The sequence below is a fragment of the Adiantum capillus-veneris genome, chromosome 13, assembly GCF_014529385.1.
Source record: "Adiantum capillus-veneris isolate H3 chromosome 13, ASM1452938v2, whole genome shotgun sequence".
NCBI lineage: Eukaryota > Viridiplantae > Streptophyta > Polypodiopsida > Polypodiales > Pteridaceae > Adiantum > Adiantum capillus-veneris.
In genome coordinates, this window is record NC_140943.1 from 31662465 (window position 1) to 31670118 (window position 7654).

A 7654-nucleotide genomic window follows, 5' to 3' on the forward strand; every position below is an offset into this window, starting at 1 on the left:
CAATGTTCCAAACTCCCTTTGATACAAATACATGTTGCATCATGTAAGCCCACATAGGGTAACTGTCCCCATCCAATCTGTCCTCAACAGTAAACATCTTGAAAACATTTGTGTTGTTGTCAGCCATGGAAAATGCATGCACCTGATGTGAAACTGTCTGAAATGAGGAGAAATTGAGTGAGACTAGCATGTGCTAAATAGCACAACTTGCAGTAGACTGTATAGAACCTGTTATGCAGTAATTGGCACTGACAAAAATTTTGCACAAAATGACAAAATTTCCTGTACAGACGTGGCTGTAGTGGAAATGAAGGTCGAAATGAGCCCGAAATAAAATTCTAAGTAGACCCACTCGGAACAAGACCAACCAAGTATACATGGATCACCACTGCAAGTGCAAATTAGAGAATAAGTCCCCAAAACCCAAACCAATTTGGCAATGGAGATCAAAGAAACCAACGCATTGATCATCTTTGCAGTCTCCCCAACCAAAGTACATGTGGATATCAAAGTAAAAACAAAGCACCACAAACATTAAGTCAACGATACTCACCACACAACCAATCAAAGAACATGCGCGACATCTTCAAAAGCTTTTGAACGTAGTCTAGATGGAGCCTCTCATGCAAAAGTAAATGAACCATCCATTTAGTTCACACATTTTGCACAACATATTGTTACCCTATGCATCTTTTCCATTGGCATAATAGGGCCACATTAAACGGCCTTGCATAGACATGCTATTTGCACCCATGCACATAGGACAAACCTTTGTCTACCATATTGTGTTTGATCCCAGTTTTGGAACATGCAGCTACAAATCCCCGAGCTAATGCATTTAAATCCATGATTGACCTTGGTGGAATATTTTGGAACCATGTCAAAGATTTTTCCTTCTAAAGTCATTACAAATACCTCAAATTAAGTGTGGAAATCAAATATACGTTTTGCTTTTAGCACTTTCTTGAAGCTAGCTAAGTGGTCATACGGATTCTCAAATCCACTGTATTTTTGACTCATTTTTGAAAATCAGCTGGTCTGACACGTTTGTTTGGTTCAGCCAACTCTTCTGACAGTTGGTCTTGTCTCGAGTCCTTCAAACCAATTTGTTGGAAATAGTGACTCATGTAGCCCTGGACTGTGCTTAATGTCACTCTGTTTTCTTCGTGATGAGGTAGGTTTGGGTTTTCTAACATTGCTCCCAAAAGATCTCTTGCGGAGTTCCTCTCTTGGAATAGTATCAGGTCCTTGCCCCAATCTCCAATCTCTTATAGAGTACCCTTGATATCTGGTCTGTTCTACCTCCTCAAGACTCATCATAATAAAGTTATTGTTATAACAATCCCTAAATAGGTAAGATGGTAGATCTCCTGAATCCTTGTCTTTGATTTTGAAGATAGATGATCTTCATGGGTGTTAACTGCCCTAATTTGGCATGAGAGATCCATAAAAGATCCTTGACGTTCCTATCCTCCCAACAATAGACTCCAATCCTAGGATTATCCGTGCTAATCCGTTTCAAAGGTTTCAGATCAACTTGATCATATCCCTCAAATTCTAAAGTCGGTGGACCTTCTTTTGCTGTCATATCCGGAATTATTGTATTCACTTCTAACCCCCATTTGTCTATCACATCACAATTTTTAACTTTTATATACTGAGTCTCGTTTTTATCCATATACAATTTTTCCTTGTTTGTTTGTCATGATTTCCTCTTAAAACTCTATGTCATTGTCATCAATGGGAATGGCATACACTTCATTAGGATTCAGATTAACATGAGCTCCATGGACATTAGTCTTATAAAATGTGAGTATGTGCTTATATCGCACTATCACTCCGGTTCCTGACTGAGTCGAATAGAAAGACATTTCAAATGTTGAGTCGGAATAAGTGTCTTAGACTTCTTCAAAGATAGTGCCCAAGTGATCACCTTGATTCACACTGTCTTCATTGGATACCCTACTAGCGGTCTCTCCAAAGATACCTTCATTTGCTAGTATACGACCAGATCTAAGGTTCATATAGACTTGTTAAGCACTGGATAGAGTACTTACCGTCGGATTGAATTGTTATCCATTTTTCCACTTAACTTGAATTCAACTCCTGTCAAACTCTCAATTCCTTGCCTGCAACCTGGTTCCTGTGTCAGTTTTAACCAAGTTAGCTATTTTCTCTCAAAGACTGTACATTTTTTGCTAACTATCGTGATTGGTCTATGTATATCACTTCAATTTGAGCTAAATGAGTCGGCAAATGAGATTTTCAAATTCTACCCTTGCAAAGAGCTAAAGGACTAATCTGCAACCTGGAAACTGAGCTAACATGTACCAATTTGGACCCAATGGAACCCAAACTTGACCAGTGGCCTTGTATTATGTTGTTCTAACACCATACAAGCTCAAAAGTTCAAAATCTTGTCTCTGGTGCTCAAAAGTAAATAATCTGATTGTTTATTTGTCTCAGTTTTTATCACTTTTTAGGCTTGTTTTGCCATATAGACACCTTTGTAGTCTCTGGACAAGTTTCACTGAGTTTGAACAAGATTTGTCCAAGTTATCAATTGTTTAGCGTCCGCAGACTCACTTTTCTAGAATCTGGTTTAAGTCTCACTTTTGTGATCCAAATTTGATATGTGTAAGTCTACTTTATATGCTTGACTTGTGGTTACTCAGTTGTGCAAAAATTCTCAATTTTGGGGCAGATGTAAATAATCACGATTATTTATTTATGAGATTTTTTAGCAACTTTTTGCCAAAATTTTGATACAAATAGGTAGAGAAAGTCAACTTAAGCTCCCTAGCCAAGTTTCACCAAGTTTGGATAAACTATGCTCAATTCAACAGTTTTGTGTCTGTAGACTGACTTTACAAATCTAGCCACAATTTCCACTTTAAAGATCCAAGTCTCACCAAATTTAATGTGTGTGCTCAATACAACATGATAGAACTTGTGGTATGCTTGGTTGGCCAAAAAGGTTTGAAAATTGGACAAAAGTAAATAATCGTGACTATTTACTTTTGGCAACTCTTAGCATATTTTTTATCATCTGGACATACACGCATGTTGAACACTTTAAACTAAGCCTCCGAGTCAAGTTTCACTAAATTTGAGCAAGATTTATCAAGTCAAACTCAATTTCTCGACAATTAGTACAAATTTCAGTTTTTATCAAGTTTTTGGTCTGTTTTGTGATCCAAATTCTATGAGCCTTCACAAAAGATGTTTGTAATCATGCATAGAGTCTCTGGTATCAACCTTGGTCAATTTTGAGTTGAAAGTAAATAATCGTGGTTATTTACTTTTGACCTAAAATGAACACTTTTTACCAGTTTTTCAATGGTCGGTCTTTTTGTGACATGGTTTAAGCCTCTGAGTCAGTCAAAACTTAATTTGGCCTAAGTTCTCAAGAAAATGTAAATAATATGAGTTTTTGCAAACTCTTGAAAATTTACCTCAAATGCATCTTTAAGCTTACCCACTGGTTCATACAACTTTAATGAGCATAATCTCTAGCCGATTTCAATGGTTGAAAGTCTTTTGGGGCTGTTTCAAGCCGTAGACCTTAAATTTTGCAACATCACATGAACAACTCAAATATGATTATTTTGGAGTGAGCAATGATTTGAGATCCACCTCGGATTCTACTTAACCTACTCCTAGGTTCTTCTGCAATTGGGTTGTAGACTCAGGTCTCCACAAACACTTGTTTTTTGTTTTTTATGGTTACCTGAGTCTTGATCTTAAGACTTTTCTTGTCCATCAATCATTCTCAAAATCCTAACCTAATCTTAAAATCCTACAAGGTACTTAGCAAGTGCAATCTACTTCCAAGCTACCTCTACATAGCAAAAGACGACACTCTTAAGCTATACGATTTTAAAGAGAAAGTTCAATAAAATTGCAAGTTTAACCCTAGGTGATCCTAAAGGAAGTTAAAGGACAACTATACAAGACGCTCTTGTTTTCCCTAGTTTAGGCCTACTCGTCCTCGGCAGCGGAGCCAAATGTGGTTGGGTTTCCTAACCTCACTCTTATCTGATTGCAGACATAGTGAGAACCACGAACATAATTGTCAATCCATGGGATGAAGCTGACTTGACTAGTGCGTAGAGGCTACAAGAAGGTGTCAATATCTTGGAAAACAACAGACAACTTGCATCTAACACAAGCTATACTCAAATGACCGAAGTCATAAAAAGCTGGTCACTAATCGAAAAACAAATCATGACTGTTACAACATCAAATGACATCCAAATGTTATGAAACTTCTAGGACAAGGATATAAGACCTAAGAACACATGCTTATGGTCTCAACTCTCACTTTTGATGAAGTGCAAAAAACCCGATTATTAACAGCAGTGAGATTTTGACCTAGTCGTTTCTGACCCCGAATGCATCTAAATTCTTAGCAATGATGTCCCAATACCCCGCATATGCTTACTTTGTGATTTTCTAGCTTAAATTCCTTCGTATGATGAAATTAGGCCGCAGGTTGGCGACGCCAAAAGCTACGATTTACCATGATATGTTTACGTCAATGCGTAGAGCTCTTACCTGTGATTGCAACGCAACAGACGGCACTAAGAGAGAGAGAGAGAGAGAGAGAGAGAGAGAGAGAGAGAGAGAGAGAGAGAGAGAGAGAGAGAGAGAGGAAATTATTTTCCTTGATTTGGTGAAGTACCTCTTCACAAATAGGAAGTCACCCTTCACAAAAAAAGTTGTCTTCTTTGATTGCTTGGAAAGCACACCTTGAAGTTGCCTTTGAGTAGCTTCGTTGAAGCTTTCAAGTTTCATGGGTTTTACTTTGAACTTGTGAGCCTTTTGAATGCTTTGGAGTGCGAAGATTTTTCTTGGAGCTCGGGAATTTGAGTGCGCTTTTAACTTTGGCTGCCAGCGCGAATGACTGCTTAACAGGGGGAGCTAAACCCTTGGTGGGAAAGCTGGCATGGGAAACCACCCCTTGATTGGGCTTCTTGCATTGAGGCCCGTGGGAAAGAGGCTAAAGGCAAACAGTGCGAGGGTACCTCCAGCGGTGTGCAACGGTGCAAGACAGGCCGCCTACGGACTCGAACAAATTATAGGCAGTGTTTGATAAGGCAACGCGTCCGGGCGTTGAGACAAAAAAAATCAGTGCAAAAAATGCCCCTTGCAGACCCGCCAAATGAATTTAGCCGGATTTGAGGGCCTCTTTCAATTCCACCCATAATCCTTCTTTCCAAAAGTAAAAAAGGGCTTGACCTTGAGACCTACGGAACCCTCCAATGCCTTACGATAGGCAAGCTAATTAGGTGGACACTTTTGGTTGTGTAGAAGACGAAAAAAAATTCACTTTATCCTTAGTTTCGACAGAGTGCACACATACACACACCACTCCACACCTACCTATTATAAGGGGGGATAATTAGGGGCTAATGTACTCCAAATTAAGTGATCAAGCAATCGATTAGAAGCTAAAAACAAAGAGATTTCACTCAAAAATTTGAAAGATCAAACCTTGAGCAAAATCGGCATTCAATAGCTCTACAAAATGGTGTTTTTTCAAAAAGGCTATGCACACACGCAAATTGCACGAAGTGATAATGATTTATGATGAGAATTATGTTAACACAAAGTAGGCTCAAAATGAGCACTAAGTGCACACTAATTGAGCAATTACACACACAACTAATGCTAAATGCAAGTTTCGTTTCACCTAAGGGTAGTGGAGCATGCTCTTGCCCAAGTAGTGATTTGGGATTGTGATTTTTAAGCTAATGTAAATGGAGATTAGGGATTGCTAATTGCACAAATGCATAACGAGAAACCTAGCTAGCATAACCTAAAGCTCTGATACCACATGATGGGAATGGGATCGTGCTAGCTAGGGTGGATGAAAGACAAACATGGTGCACACAAGTGAGTTTGTGTAGGTTGGATTATCACTCAAGCGAATTAGGTCTAAGATCAATTAACTTGGACTCTGAAACACGATCTTGAGTATTTGCTAACCCATCACAAGCTCACCATAAACAAAGGGAGATTTAATGCAAAATGGAATGGTTTGTTTATTTAGCTTTAAGTAGCTCTACAACCTTGCACCACTACATGTGGGATAATTCCACTTTTTCTCTCCTTGACTCATACTCTAGGACTCTAGGACAAAGCTCACACCTTACAAATGATGACAAATAAAAGCTTGCAGTAGCTCTATATAATGAGCCTTTGTATGCACTTTTATGATACGATCAAACTATCTACTTTTGATGTACTCTATATACACTCCACTCAATTCATCTCTCTCTCTCTCTCTCTCTCTCTCTCTCTCTCTTATAGTGAACATTATTATTAGTATGCTAATACTATGAATGGTTCCCTTTTATATCATCCTTGATCTCCACAAGTCCTAACCCCTCTTGTCTTCAAAGTCCCCTTTGTCTTCAATGATTTCCATATCACTAATTTAGGACATACCACCCTCTTGATAGCGGAGTAATCGTCGACGATTAGACGTGCAAAACTCAATCCGGAGTTCATTTTGAGAGTCAACATGAGGGTCATTCATTTGTCTCATTTTGTATAGGAGCTCTTGATATTCTGGTGTAACAGAGTTGGCCCTAGTGAGAGTTAGCCATCACACCCAGATTGTGGTGATCTTTAAAGGGGTGTCTTGATGCACTAAGTGTTACCATATACATGTGGTAGTGATCCCTCTTTAGGAGGTTTTCCCCCCCTGTGTATTGTATATACACCCATCACTCTAGGACTATCTATCTTGCTATTGCATACTTAGTATTACAGTCTATGTTGTGTGCCTTGAGCTTCCTTTGTCTTCTCCAAGCTGTGTGTGTTTCCCTGCAACCCTAATTCCAACAATTGGTATCAGAGCGGGTCAAATCCTCCCGGGCTTCGTCGCCAACATCACCAGAACACCCCTACTCGTTTTCTCAGATTTCAACGAGCTTTGGCAAGCATCAGCACGTCGATAAAAAATGAGCCTTATTTTGCCCCATTTTGCCTATATTTGCTTGACCTACCTGGAGTGACAAGTGTACACTTACCTTGCTTACCCTAATTTCTCATAGTATATCACCTATGGCTCACTCGGTGCATCATTTGGATACTTGGTTGCTAATTGCCCTCTATTTCGCAATTTTGATACGCTGTAAGTTGGGCCAAAACTTGACTTGTACCAAATTCTTCCAAACTTGACATGCTTTAAGATCTTGCTTTGTTGATGTGGCATTTGCTTTTAGAACTTGATTCCAACTTTCTTGGCTCACTTCATTTCATTTTTAATCTTATTAGCTTAAAAGTTAAGATTTTTTTTGAAAATTTTTTATTATTTGGCAAAAAATTAGCCAAAATTATTCCATACACTCATATACACATACTCTCACTCAAGGCATCACATCTGTCAAAAATTGTCTCTATGGCTCATTATTATGCCTGATAAGAGATAAATATTGATAAAAAGAAACTAGAAATCAAAAATTTATGCAAGAAAACACACTTTGTATAATAAATTCTTTAGGTCTTATAGCATAAGATCGTGCATAGGCTACTAGCACTACCGCTACTCCCCCCTTCCTACTATAGCTTCAAATAGAAATAAGATAAGTCTGTTAGGGATTGTGCAACTAGGATGAAGCAATACATTGCAAGATACCCAGAA